This window comes from Heterocephalus glaber, unplaced genomic scaffold, assembly GCF_053883595.1.
Source record: "Heterocephalus glaber isolate CG9 unplaced genomic scaffold, H.glaber_assembly_v1.0 deba00000621, whole genome shotgun sequence".
Lineage (NCBI taxonomy): Eukaryota > Metazoa > Chordata > Mammalia > Rodentia > Bathyergidae > Heterocephalus > Heterocephalus glaber.
The window spans coordinates 20,159,897-20,172,403 of NW_028258153.1; the positions used below are offsets into that span (position 1 = coordinate 20,159,897).

At 35.1% G+C, this 12,507-nt stretch overlaps 1 protein-coding gene across 20 annotated transcripts in view; it reads right to left on the bottom strand.

Annotated features, from left to right (window-relative positions):
* The window catches only part of Pard3b (par-3 family cell polarity regulator beta), a 1,069,040-nt gene that overhangs the window by 966,882 nt on the left and 89,651 nt on the right, over window positions 1-12,507 (bottom strand). The window lies entirely within an intron of this gene.

A 12,507-nucleotide genomic window follows, 5' to 3' on the forward strand; every position in this document is an offset into this window, starting at 1 on the left:
AGAAATTGACACACTTTCTTTTATTAATAAAAAGACAACATATTAGGGTTCAATTTAAATATTTTTAAATTTAAAATTGTTCTGACTACTTAATTAGGGAAAAATTTCTAATTTTGAAAAAGATAAAATACTTTGCAGTTATTGTTAAAATACTCGGTGAAATTTTCTACATAGAGTTAGTGTAACAGTAATGTGCTAATCAAAATATCTATTTTAATACATAAAAAAGGTTTTTAAGACTCTACATGAAGGTAAACTGATTAGCAGAACTAATGTGCACAAAGAATGCTAATAATAACCAAAAGTATCTGTTGGATAAGTGTATCATGCACTCTGGGTGGCAAAATAAAAGAAATACTGTCCCTGTTCTTGAGAAACTTTCAATCCCTAACTGGATATATATGTCCCCTTGCAAACATAATATGAAGAAAGATTTGAAAAGCATTCTACAGACATAATTTCAACTTTAGAAGAGGTGCAACTTGACTGGATTTTGAAGGGTGGGCAAAGGCTACCAGGCAGAGAACCAGCAAGGCATTATAGATGGGACAGGATGTGTGTCCAAAGGGATAGGAAAAGGACAAGCCAGATCTGAGAATAAAGAAGCCCATCACAGTTACTACAGGAGAATTCTCACCAAGGCAATGAGATGGGAAGACTACTAAGGTAAGAGGAAATTTGAATCCTATTCAAATTCACAGAAACATCACTCTCTTTTAGACAGTGAGATATTCAAGCCGTAACAAGCAGCAAGTGTTAGAGATGTGAAGTCCACAGCATGGTCGCAGCCCTTGTTAGAGAGAGCTTCTGGAAGGTTAGGAAGAAACTGCACCTTTCTCTAGAATACTGGGATAGCCCTTTGTCACACCAGAGAGAATAGATTTCTCACTCTTCTATATAAGAAGATTCATGTTTTATTAACTGTGGCCTTATGTAAATATCCTTGTGCCATTATTGCTGTAAGCAGGAGTCAGAAATGTCCCTAGTATCAGGAACACCAACTTGAAAGCTTGCCATGTAATCCTGGTGCTAAATTGGCAACCTTCCCTATGATTACGTGATTTAAATTACTAGGAAAAACATCATTAAATTCCTCTATGTAGCTAATAAAAATCACTGCAACCAATTTCTAAATGATCTAATAAGCTGGTAAAAGCCACCCAGCACCATGCCGAGCTCTGTTGATCCTCTGCTGCCACTGCTCCTCCAAACTGATCCATTCTGGAGCACTGGCCAGGGCCTAAATGGATTCTGCATCAGGGACTAGTATATCACTAGATACCCAAACAAAAATAAGCCTAGAGAGCAGTCAGCCGAACTCCGTGTAGCTGTACATGGAACACCATAAAACAGGAGGAGTCAGAGAATCAAAAAGGATGACCTGCATTCCATGTATACAAGTTATCTCCCAAAACCCCATACTTAGGTTTGAACCAACTTAACTTCTAAATAAACCAAAGAATATCCTTAAGTCTTCAGGACATTATTTTTCTGAGATAGCTTTATGATTCCCTCTTTCTTTTCAAGATCTCTAAATAGAACATAAGTCTTTTTGTGAATATTCTGTTTGACTTAAAGTTTTCTTTTTCAGGTTCTACAAAGAGCTGCCATCTCAAAAAGGAGAACTTAACCTGACATAAGTTTTGTTTTGAAGTACAATAGAAGCTGATTTCTTAGAAATGCAAGCATTGGAAAAATTACTGTGACAACTGGCCCTAGCACACATATTTTCAGTATTCCAAATACTGGAATAGTTCCCAAAGAATGGATTTTATTGCTGCAATTACAAAGAAATGGCAATTATATATGAAAGTGTTATTAGAACCAAGAGTATGAATTACAACTGTGGTGTGTCCAAACAAAATTGCAGGCCTGACACACAGTAAACAGATACTCAAAAAAACTGACTTCCTCTCCAAAAAAGTAGTAGTCTAGTCAATTGTTACTAGTTCAATCCAGTTTTTATTTACAATAAGCATGGACAACTATCAATATAACACTAATTTGGGTACAAAATAAAATACTTTTCAACCTAAGTACACCCTACCTTCACTGTTTCCTCCAGGAGCCTGCAAACTCAGTTTGACTTTTCTAGTCACTATCGGTAAAATACATTTTGCAAATTCCTTTTTCCATTTTTACTGAATATGAAGAGTTTTTAAAAGTGCCAGATAAATACTTCATCATTCCTTCTACTGAGAGGTAGAGAGCTCTCTGGCTTGAATTCATACTACACTTAGCCCAGGCTATTTTGCCATGTCATTTTAAATGCACTGTCTTCCAAGAGAGCCATTTTTTGTATGTATTTATTATTATTTACTTATTTTTACAGGTGGAGACCCTGGCTGTTAATCAGTCATTGTCCCAACTGATGCCTGATGCATTGTAGATACTTAATGGACATTTGCTGACTGACAAACTTCAAGCATTCTTCCTACTGTGGCTCATTTTCTGAAAATAGAAAAGCTAGTATATCTGAAAGGGGCCTAGCAAGAAGAAGTGGCAGAGTTTACAACTGGAGAATTAAAGACAATTTAATAAAGGGCCTATTTATGAAGAGTGTGGATTTATAGAAATCAAAAAGGGACACTAATGCCAGATCTTATCACCATGAAATCTTAGCCTTTCTGCCCTGCTTAAAGAGTCAAGAAGAGGGACCCTGACAGGAGCTGTAGCCCTGGGCAGACAGATGGCAGCCACCCTCATAGGGAAGGCAGTGCAGTGACCCTTCTGACTGCTCTCTGCCTTTGCCTTTGGTTCTCACCATGTCACCTGCCTCTGGATGGGCAGTACAGGCAGCCAGGGCAAGCAACCTCTGGGTGACGCCTAAGGGTTCCACACTCTTTTGGACACAGATGGATAGAAGCATATTTGGAAGGATGAGCAGAAGATACACAGTCAGCATAAGAACGGCAGTTAAGCTACAGATCCTGAATTCAGACGGTTTGTGTTTCTATTCATATTCACTGCTTGGGCAGTAAGATATTAAACCTGTCTAGTATCCGTTACCTCATCTGGGAAACAGAGATAATAAGAGCACCTATGTCCTTAAAAATTATTGATATAATTGATTATATCTGTTGAAGTATTTACTACACAGTCTGGTACAGATTATTTGAACAACAGTTATTAGTAATAGTTGTCATTTTTATCCTCATTAAAATCATACATTCCCAGAAATTCTGTTCTAGAAATCCTACTCTTTAACTAATAACAACACCTACAATATCTGAATTTTACGTTCTATCCCCTTCCACTGTGTACCTCACACTTGAGTTATAAGACTATATTTGTAATGTCCTCTGATCTCTCCCACAAGGAAAAAAGGTTTTTTCTGCTCAGTCTCCCCAGCCTCTGGGCCCGAGGCCGCTCTCAGAGCATTCCTACCCCTCTGACTGGGCACCAGTCTCTCAGGACAGTGGGCTGGGATTTGCTGGGATTTACTGAGATTTACAACTTACTGATCATAAAGCAAGCTTCAGAGGAGTTAAAGGACACTGGCCCAAGGACAAATGGCTATGAAGCACACAGGCAGGGATGGATGCCTGGCCATACAGGATCCTAAAAGTCTAATAAACAAAGCGGGGGCAGAATAGGGCCCACAACTAAAGGATAATACTGTGAGGACTAAAGGAGTCTAATATTCTGCACTACAGCCTATTATGAACTACAATTTCCATCAGATTATGGGCTGGAGTATTATATGATAAAATGCTTTCAAAAATACTCCAACCATAAGGTACAATTATTATACTGTCATTTAAACACAAAAAATTAGCATAGGTTCTGATGGCACAGCCAATAAGATAACAAATAGGTTTAATGTAGCATCCAAGATATCTATTTTCATTAGTATTCTCTAAAATGTTGTCACTTAGTCTTGAATGGCTAAAGGCAATACCATGTTAAAGTCCAATTTATTCTAGATGACAAAAGGCACACTTTGTTAAAGCCAGTTTAAATATATAGAGTGTAATTCTTATGTGTGAAAATCAATTCACCATGTTGCAGTACTAGGCCACAATTCCCTGGTTCTTTATCTGCACATGAGTACATCCGAACTCTGCAGTAATGACTACTACATAAAGTAGCAGGTGACATCTCTGAAATCACTTTAATAAACTTGTGGAGGTACTGGGCAATACAGGTGCTTTCTGCAGAACTGTAAACTTATACTTCCCTATATATCTGGTATACAGTAGATTCCTACCTACGAAACTCAGTTTACGACCTCTTCCATAAGGCATTCAAGCCACAACCTAATCCTTGCAAACTGAGAGACCACTTCTTGTTGCTTTTCAATTTTTCTGTAAGAAAATACACAGCCTGACTGTTGCAGATCTAACTTCATTATTTTTAAAATCTAGTCACGGGTTCATTCTGCAACATGGGACACTGGAAATTCCTCAGTTTAGAGACAGCTTCTCAGCAGGGTAATCCCAGAAAAACCTGGAAAGTTGATTTTGGTCCTAATTTGCCAGCCTCACAACTACATTTCTCCCATCAGAGTCTTCCACTACCCCACAATTCTTCTCCATCTCTCCTCAGACCTCATTCAGTACAATGTACATTCTCCTTTCCAAAAACCAAAGCGTGTGCCAAAGGATGGCTTTTCACTGTTGTGAGGCTTCAATGACATTTTAAAGTTCTAACAAAGAGGAACAAATGTATCTGGAGTTGAGTGGGGACATCATACAGAAGAGAAAAGGGCAAACAATCTGCTCCAGGTATCATAAACTGTTACAGAAACATAAATCAGAAATAATAAAAATGTTCTTCTATCCAGAAATATAGATCAGGAATAATGAAAATTATTACTTTAACCCAGCTATTTTACTTCTGGGATTCTAATTGAATAAAATAACCTAAATATTTTTTTAAATCTATGTTAATAAAAACTCATATAGGTATTTATAATAGTGAAAGTATTAGAATTTTGTAAATGCCTAATAATAAGGAAGAGCTAAATATGTTATACATATATCTCAGAAAAGATATATCCTTTATGCTGATGGTTATATTAAATCCAGAGGTATATTAAATCTGGAGGTATATTAACTCTAGAAAGAAATACAATGAACTATTAATAATACAGGAATCCAATAATTGGAAACTTCACATAACTTTGAATAATATACTGTCTTTAAAAACTATTAGTTATTTTACCATGACAACAGACAATAAACTACTAAAATTTCTCTTTCAGTGTTAATTACAAATGCTATGAACAAATATACAAAATTCTTCTGGTATCCTCTTGAGTATTTTGAGCTATGAGGCCAAAAACATAATAGATATATTCTAAAACAACTATTCAGAAATTAATGGGATATCACAAAAGGAGGAAAACTAATAATAGGGGCTATGAAAGAGTAATAAGATAATGTATTTGCTTTATTTTCCAAAGTTTTGTAATACAGCTTTTGTATTTCAAACTAGAAATACTGAAGAACAACAATAATTTTCAACTTCCTAAAATAGTGGTGGGGTGAACCTATAGCACACGTGTTGTTTTTCTTTTAAGACAAAAGATGTTAATATATGAGTTGTTTTTTCTAAATTAAAACCTCAGTACTCAGGTTGAATTGCAGTGTTGGCAGTTGGCGATAAGTGGGTTTGGGGTTGCAGTTTGTGCACTCATCTCTAAAAGGTGTGTCATCACTACCCTATAAGAGCATAATTTCTGGTAAGACATAAATGAGCACTATGAATCTATATTTAGAGATGCTGTAAATGGGATTTCAAACTCAGGCTGCATAGAAAAGACCACTGCCAACTGTAAAAGTTGGCTAAAATTGCTGGAAAGCATTGAATGCCATTGAAACACACTGAAGTATGAGTTTTAGAATAGTATCATTGATGGGAAGAAAAGCCAGAAAGAAACCTAAGTACGAGAAAGCTAGATAGGTTGGAATAATGTAAGACCATGAAACCCAAGTGAAGACTAATTTCAGGGTATTCATCTAGGAGCACAAGGCAGCAGGGCGGTCATGGAAATGGGGCTCCTACAGTCAGGCAAAGGAAGCAGCAGGAGAGGGAGGCAGAGCAAGCTGCCACTTTGCTATCAGAGCTGCACTGGGTAAACATGACATCAAGAGAGAAAAGGTTTCTGCTTCTCCAGAATTTAAAAAGAATAAATGGTGAGGAAGAATATGCCTGTGCCTATCTGTCCAATATGGATGAAAACAACCCTAGCAATACCAAGCATTGGTAATACCCAAGCCTTTAACACTGTGCATGTAATTTGACCTGTGCTTTCATTTGTTTCCATACAGAAAGTCAGCACATTGATGTTAGGGCCTATCAAAGGAAACATTAGTTTTATATACACGTACACACACACAAACACACACACACACAGCCAGGGCCACAAGTCTGGGGCCAACAGCATTCCATGATGCTGCATGAAGGGAACAGGGTATTATCAACAGCAAGAAATAGATTTTGATGAAAAATATCTTCTCTACTTTGATCATCCTTTCTACATGTATTTTATAACATTATAATTAATATAAGAATGTTTAATCTTTAAGCCAAGCAAATATTTAAGCCAAAGAGCATGTGCCTCAAGAGACACTTGCAAACATATACATTTCACTGTGGAGAAGATCCACTAAAGAAAATAATTAGGAAGTCTATCTTAGCAACTTAACATAGAAGAAAAATGTGCCTTACAAGAATAAACAAATCTCGAGAAAAGAAGATAATCAAAAGTCCAGTGGTTCAAAGACTATCTCATTATGCTTTAATAAGATAGGGAAATGATTTCTATTATAATACATTAATATTTTACAAATCATCTACATATATTATATTCCAGAAAAAGCGTGGAAGATAGATTATTATTACCACCATTTTACAAGACAAGGAAATCAAATGATAGGGTAGTTGGCTAAGCCCAAACTTAATTCTGAATCTTGGGATCTGCCTTTAACACCCCCTTATATATATTTACATAAAGAACTTTTTAGTATATTTGCTAAATATTTCTTGACCTAACCAGAAAAAGATCTACAGTGTTTGGTATATAATTTTATAAGAAATATTAGATAAATTAGTATGTTCTTTTTAGAGGGGCATTTCAGAAAGACATTAGCTTAACTTAAAATAGAACTTAATTCAACACCACTAAAGTACAGGCAATGAAACACATTATTAGATATAATAATTGTATTGAGATTATAGAGATATGCTGAGATTTAATGGGATACTTTATGTAAAAAGCTAAGAACCGTGCCTGGCCCCAACTGGCACAACACAGGTGTTATTGTTGCCTCTGCTGCTGCAGCTGCTGCTACTCCTACCAGCACTGCTATGCTTACTATAGCTGCAACAACAGTACTGAGGAAACCAGTGATCAGCAAGAATATGAGTATTATCTAGAAGGTGCAGAATCCTAAGGAGAAACAGAGAAATGAATCAACCCACTGATAGATAACATAGAAAGAACTGAAGTTTAAGGCTAGCATGTGGAAGTGATCCCTGAACTTGGGTTTTGAAACAGGAGGGTGCTTCCAATCAGAGGCAAGAACACAAGTCAAGGACAGAAAGGATAGAATGGTTCACACACATGGTAAAAAGGCACTTTGAAGTCTTCTGATGGATAAAAATGCAAAACTGGTAGAACATGGCACATTTTAATTCTTTGAAAGTTCATTTTGTTATTGCTCTTCTTCACAAATTTTCAAACAACATCAAATCTCCACTCAAAGTTTTCTATAGGATATTTTCTGTGGACTGTTTCTGTCATTATTTAATTTAATTTTTGCTTTTCTTTGAGAACCTGGAAATTTTTTTTTTTGGTACCAGGAATCAAACTCAGGACCTTGAGCTTGCAAGGCAGGTGCAGTGCCACTGAACTAAAACCCTGCCCCTAGGAGCTATAAATTTGATCATCACTTTTATGTTCTGTAAAAGCTTTGGAGGGTATTACTTTGTGAGGTCTTTTTTGAAGCAAGTCTAGGCTGTAGAATAGCCACTTTGGATGGGTCTGTATATAAATATTTACTGGTTGTTATGTCTTCCAAGCTCTTCCAAATAACATGCCATGTTAGTGAAATAGAGGCCTAACCACTTTTATCATACATTTCCCACTACTGCTGTACTCTATAGAACAGCTCTAACGACTTCCTTCCCCACACAAGTTTGTTCAGAATATCAAGATATTGTGTTTCACTCATTTCCAATCCATAGATAACATTACCAATGTACATTCAAACTTTGGAAAATAGATGATCTTAGCAGCCTGAAAATTCATTCTGGAAAGAAAGATTTTGTTACTTATAACGCCATCATATTTTCGATACATTTTTATATGAGATCAGCTCTCCCTAACCTCAAGCAGCAGATGCACATAAGCTGAATTCACTGATAAGTTTTAAATGTAGTTTCTCATATGCTTATTGCAGTTATTACCTGTTCACTTAAGAATGTTGATTAAATAACTATGATTTCAAAACATCAAGAAAATTTTCCTGTTTTTCTATTCCCTCTCTCTCTCTCTCTCTAAGGTTAGGCATTTATAGACCATCCTTCTGACATGTAAGAAATTTTTAGCAAAAGTACACTAGCCCACCAACATTACCACCAATTACTCTCACAGAACCTGTCCACAGAATAAAAACTAAATTTAGGTCCAGATCTATAAACACAGCAAACAGACTTCACAGTGGGATTTCCTAAGGTGATCTTTCTGGCATAGAGTAGGGGAAAGGAGAGGAAGGCACAGTAGATACTTCTTCTGGTCCTCACAAGGATGGTTACTAAAACCCAAACAATCTGCTCAAGACCCAAGTTAGGCACAGATGCAAACACCTAGATTATAAAATGTATATACAAATATTAAAGTTTTCAAAATTATAATTATAAGATAGCTTTATTTAAAAAGAGCAGCATGGTCTTCAGTATTTTTCAATTTTAAATTTTTATTTATATACATTAATTATACATATTAAATGAAATCTTAAAAAGTCACCCATGGGTTTAAAAGCCCAGGATCCCAGATGCTCCTTGATAGAAGCATCTATAAACAAACTATAGTAAAATCATATCAAGAAACACTACCTATCAATAAGAAGGAAAATACTACTGATGACCTGTGACAACATGAGAGGGTCTCAAAACATTAGGCTGGGTCAAAGAAGTCAGTCATATAAACAGTATGTACTATATATGAATTCTGGAATAGGCAAACTTGTATCTATGAGGAACATAGATTGTGAAGGAGCAGAAGGAATTCTCTAGGGGAACAGTAATGTCCTGTATCTTCCTGAAGTTTGGATACAAAGGTGTATAAATGGGTCAAATCTTAGCTAATGTAACATAAGACTTGTGCATTCTATTGCTATATAAATTTAAAATAAACATGTAAATAACGCTGAAGTCTAGTTAATAATTTGCATGAAAAATATTTGCAAATTATTTTGAAATGCATTAGAATATAAATTTATTAATAGAATGCAGGTGTTGAGCATGTGGATCTTCCTCTAAAATTTTAACTTTACTCTCCTTTTGAAAATGTTGGGCAGAAAAATCTGATCCTTCTAAAGTAGAAGTAGGGCAATGTTAATTGGGAGGGGGGTAATAAAATGTGGACACATCATAACATTTTACTTTAATATAAAAAAGTTAAATTGGATTTATCAGACATTTGAAAGACAAGAGTGGAAGATGTAACTCAGTGGCAGAGTACCTGCCTAGCATGATAAGGCAAGCCCTGGGTTTGATTCCCAGAACCACAAGAATAAAGGCTGAAAGATGAAGATTCAGGAATCCACAGATATAGAGAAAGAAATTATTACATTTGCTGGGGAATTTTTAATTTTTCTTCCAGAGTTTCATATTTTTAAGAGGTTTGTTTTCACCAAGCTTGTTTTTCAAATATGTAAAATATGTAACTTGCATTTATCTTCTACCTGTATCTAAATACAGTATTAATTATAGCTACATCCTTTAGATTCATAGATAATTCAAATAATGTGATAACAACATCAAAAAATTATTAGCAGAAACATTTGCCACAATAGGAATTGAAGGTGAAAGCAAGTTACACTGTTTTTCAGTAAATACTGAAAAGATGAAGGATAAAGAGAAAGGCAAGGAATTGACACTGAAGATGTGTTATATACTTGTATCAACTTCCCACAAGGAATGTAAACATATATTACACACATGTACTAAGAAACTAAAATTTTTAAAATGTACACTTGACCTTCCATAGCCATAAATGCCTCATTTCTGGGAATTCAACCAAATGTGAATCATAAATACTCAGAAAAAACAATTGTGTCTTGAATATGTACAGACATTTTCCTTGTCATTGTTTCCTAAACAATGGCAGAATATAACAATTATTTAGTTAGCATTAACATTTATTTGTCATTAACTAAAACAGCATTAACTATTAGGTATTATTAGTAATCTACATGATTTAAAGTATATAGAAGGATGTATGTAGGTTACATGCAAAATTATGTCATTTTCCATGAGAGATTTTGGCATCTTTGAGGAGTTCCAGGAACCTGTCCCCCACAAAGACTAGGAGACAATTGTAGTTACTTTTTAAAATCATATTCCCTGCAACACTTGCAAAGGGGCAAGTGTACTGAGAAGAAAACTGATTTGCAATGTGTACAATATGGTGTTGCATTTCTCTCTAGGTATATAAGGATATATCAAATAAAAATCTGCTACCTAGACATTTATCCAAGTCTCCCAATTTGTCCATCCATAGGTACTATGGCTCCTAATTGGTCACTTACTAAATTATAAGTAGTTCTGTAAAACTAAAGCCAAACAAAGTAACACTTTAATTATTCTAGAAAATGACTAGTCTTGATGCCAGAAATATTGAAGTTGCCATTTATCTCATATACAGAAAACTAGGATTTTATGCTACATGGTAATTCAAAGCAGCATATTCTGAGTATCTAGTTGAATTAATTTCAACTTAAATTTTATAATTTTAAGTAAATGGTCTCTGCAAATTAAATAAAAAGTATATAAAAGTAATACAGCTACAAATGATGCATCATTAAATCCTCATGCTCTTCTTCCAAAAGGAATATATTTTCTATTTCTTTATGTAGAAAAATATCTCTATGAACTGAGGGTTATACAGACAATTAAAAGTAAAACCTATAAAAGAAACTGTTCAAAGACAAAGGTTAGATCAGTCTTTGGTGAAAATGTCATTTCAAGATGTGTTATAAATATACCTAAAGCTAATAGCAATGCACTGCTTTAATTAGAGCATTTAATTACTTGGAACAAACAAAGCTAAGACAGGCAAGAGATGTCTGAAATCAGCTGGTACCAATGTCGTGCCTTTTATTTATTACCTTTGTTGTTGAGATTTTGTCAGACTTAGTGTACTAATTCAACAACAAACCCTCATCCTAGAAGAGATCAGTTCTGGTTTTGTACTAAATAGCAGCAGTACTGGTCTCTGTAACAATGGTGGATGAACCTCCCCAGCCACATCCTGAAGGAGCCTGCTCCTTGCCCCTCTCTGGTGAGCTGCTGTGCTGGAAAAGTGATGCCCAAGCTTCAGCAGATGGCAGTCTTTCCTCCACCACAGCTGCCACAATTTTCTTAGAGGGCACCCAGACCTGGCAGCATTCAATCTTTTTATATTTATTTTGACTTATATTTTGAAACCCCAAATCATTGCCCTAGTAAAGTAATTCATTTACATCTTAAACAAACAAAAATGAAGATAAAAACACAAACTACAGGTGGAAGAAAATATTTGCAAAGTGTGTATTTGACAAAAGACTCATATCTAGATTATATAAAGAACTAACAAAACTCAATAGTGAAAAGAAAATCCAATTTAAAAATAGGTGAAAGACATAAGGACATATTTCACTGAAGGCAAATCACCAATGGAAAAAATGTTCAAAATCACTACCCACAAGGCTATAATCAGATATTGCCACATACGTCAACGGGAACAACTAGAAGTGGCTGACAACACCAAATCCTGATGAGAACAGAGACAACAGATCTCTTACACTTTGTCCACTGGAATGGTACAATACTACAGCTACTCTGGAAAAATTTGACCATTTTTAATACTAAAGATGTACTTAATATATGGCCCTGAGATCCCATTTATCTCAAAGAAATGAAAACTTCGTCATTTTCCCACACAAAACCTATATATGATTTTTCATAGAAGCTTTATTTGTGATAATCAAAAGCTAGGAACAACCAAAACTATACTATAATAGATGAAAGGGTAAATGAGCTACAGTATATACTAGCAATAAAAAAAATGAGGTTGTTACCACATTTTGGCTATTGTGAATATTACTGGAATGAATATGAGAGTGTTATTACCTCTTTGATGTCTCCATTTAAATTTTTTTGGCTAGATACTCAGAAGTGAGATTTCTGCATTGTGCAGCATTTGTATTTTTGACTTTTTAGGAGCTTTGATACTGTTTTCCATGATGGTTGTATCATTCTTTATTCTCACCAATAGTGTACCTGGGTTCAAATTGC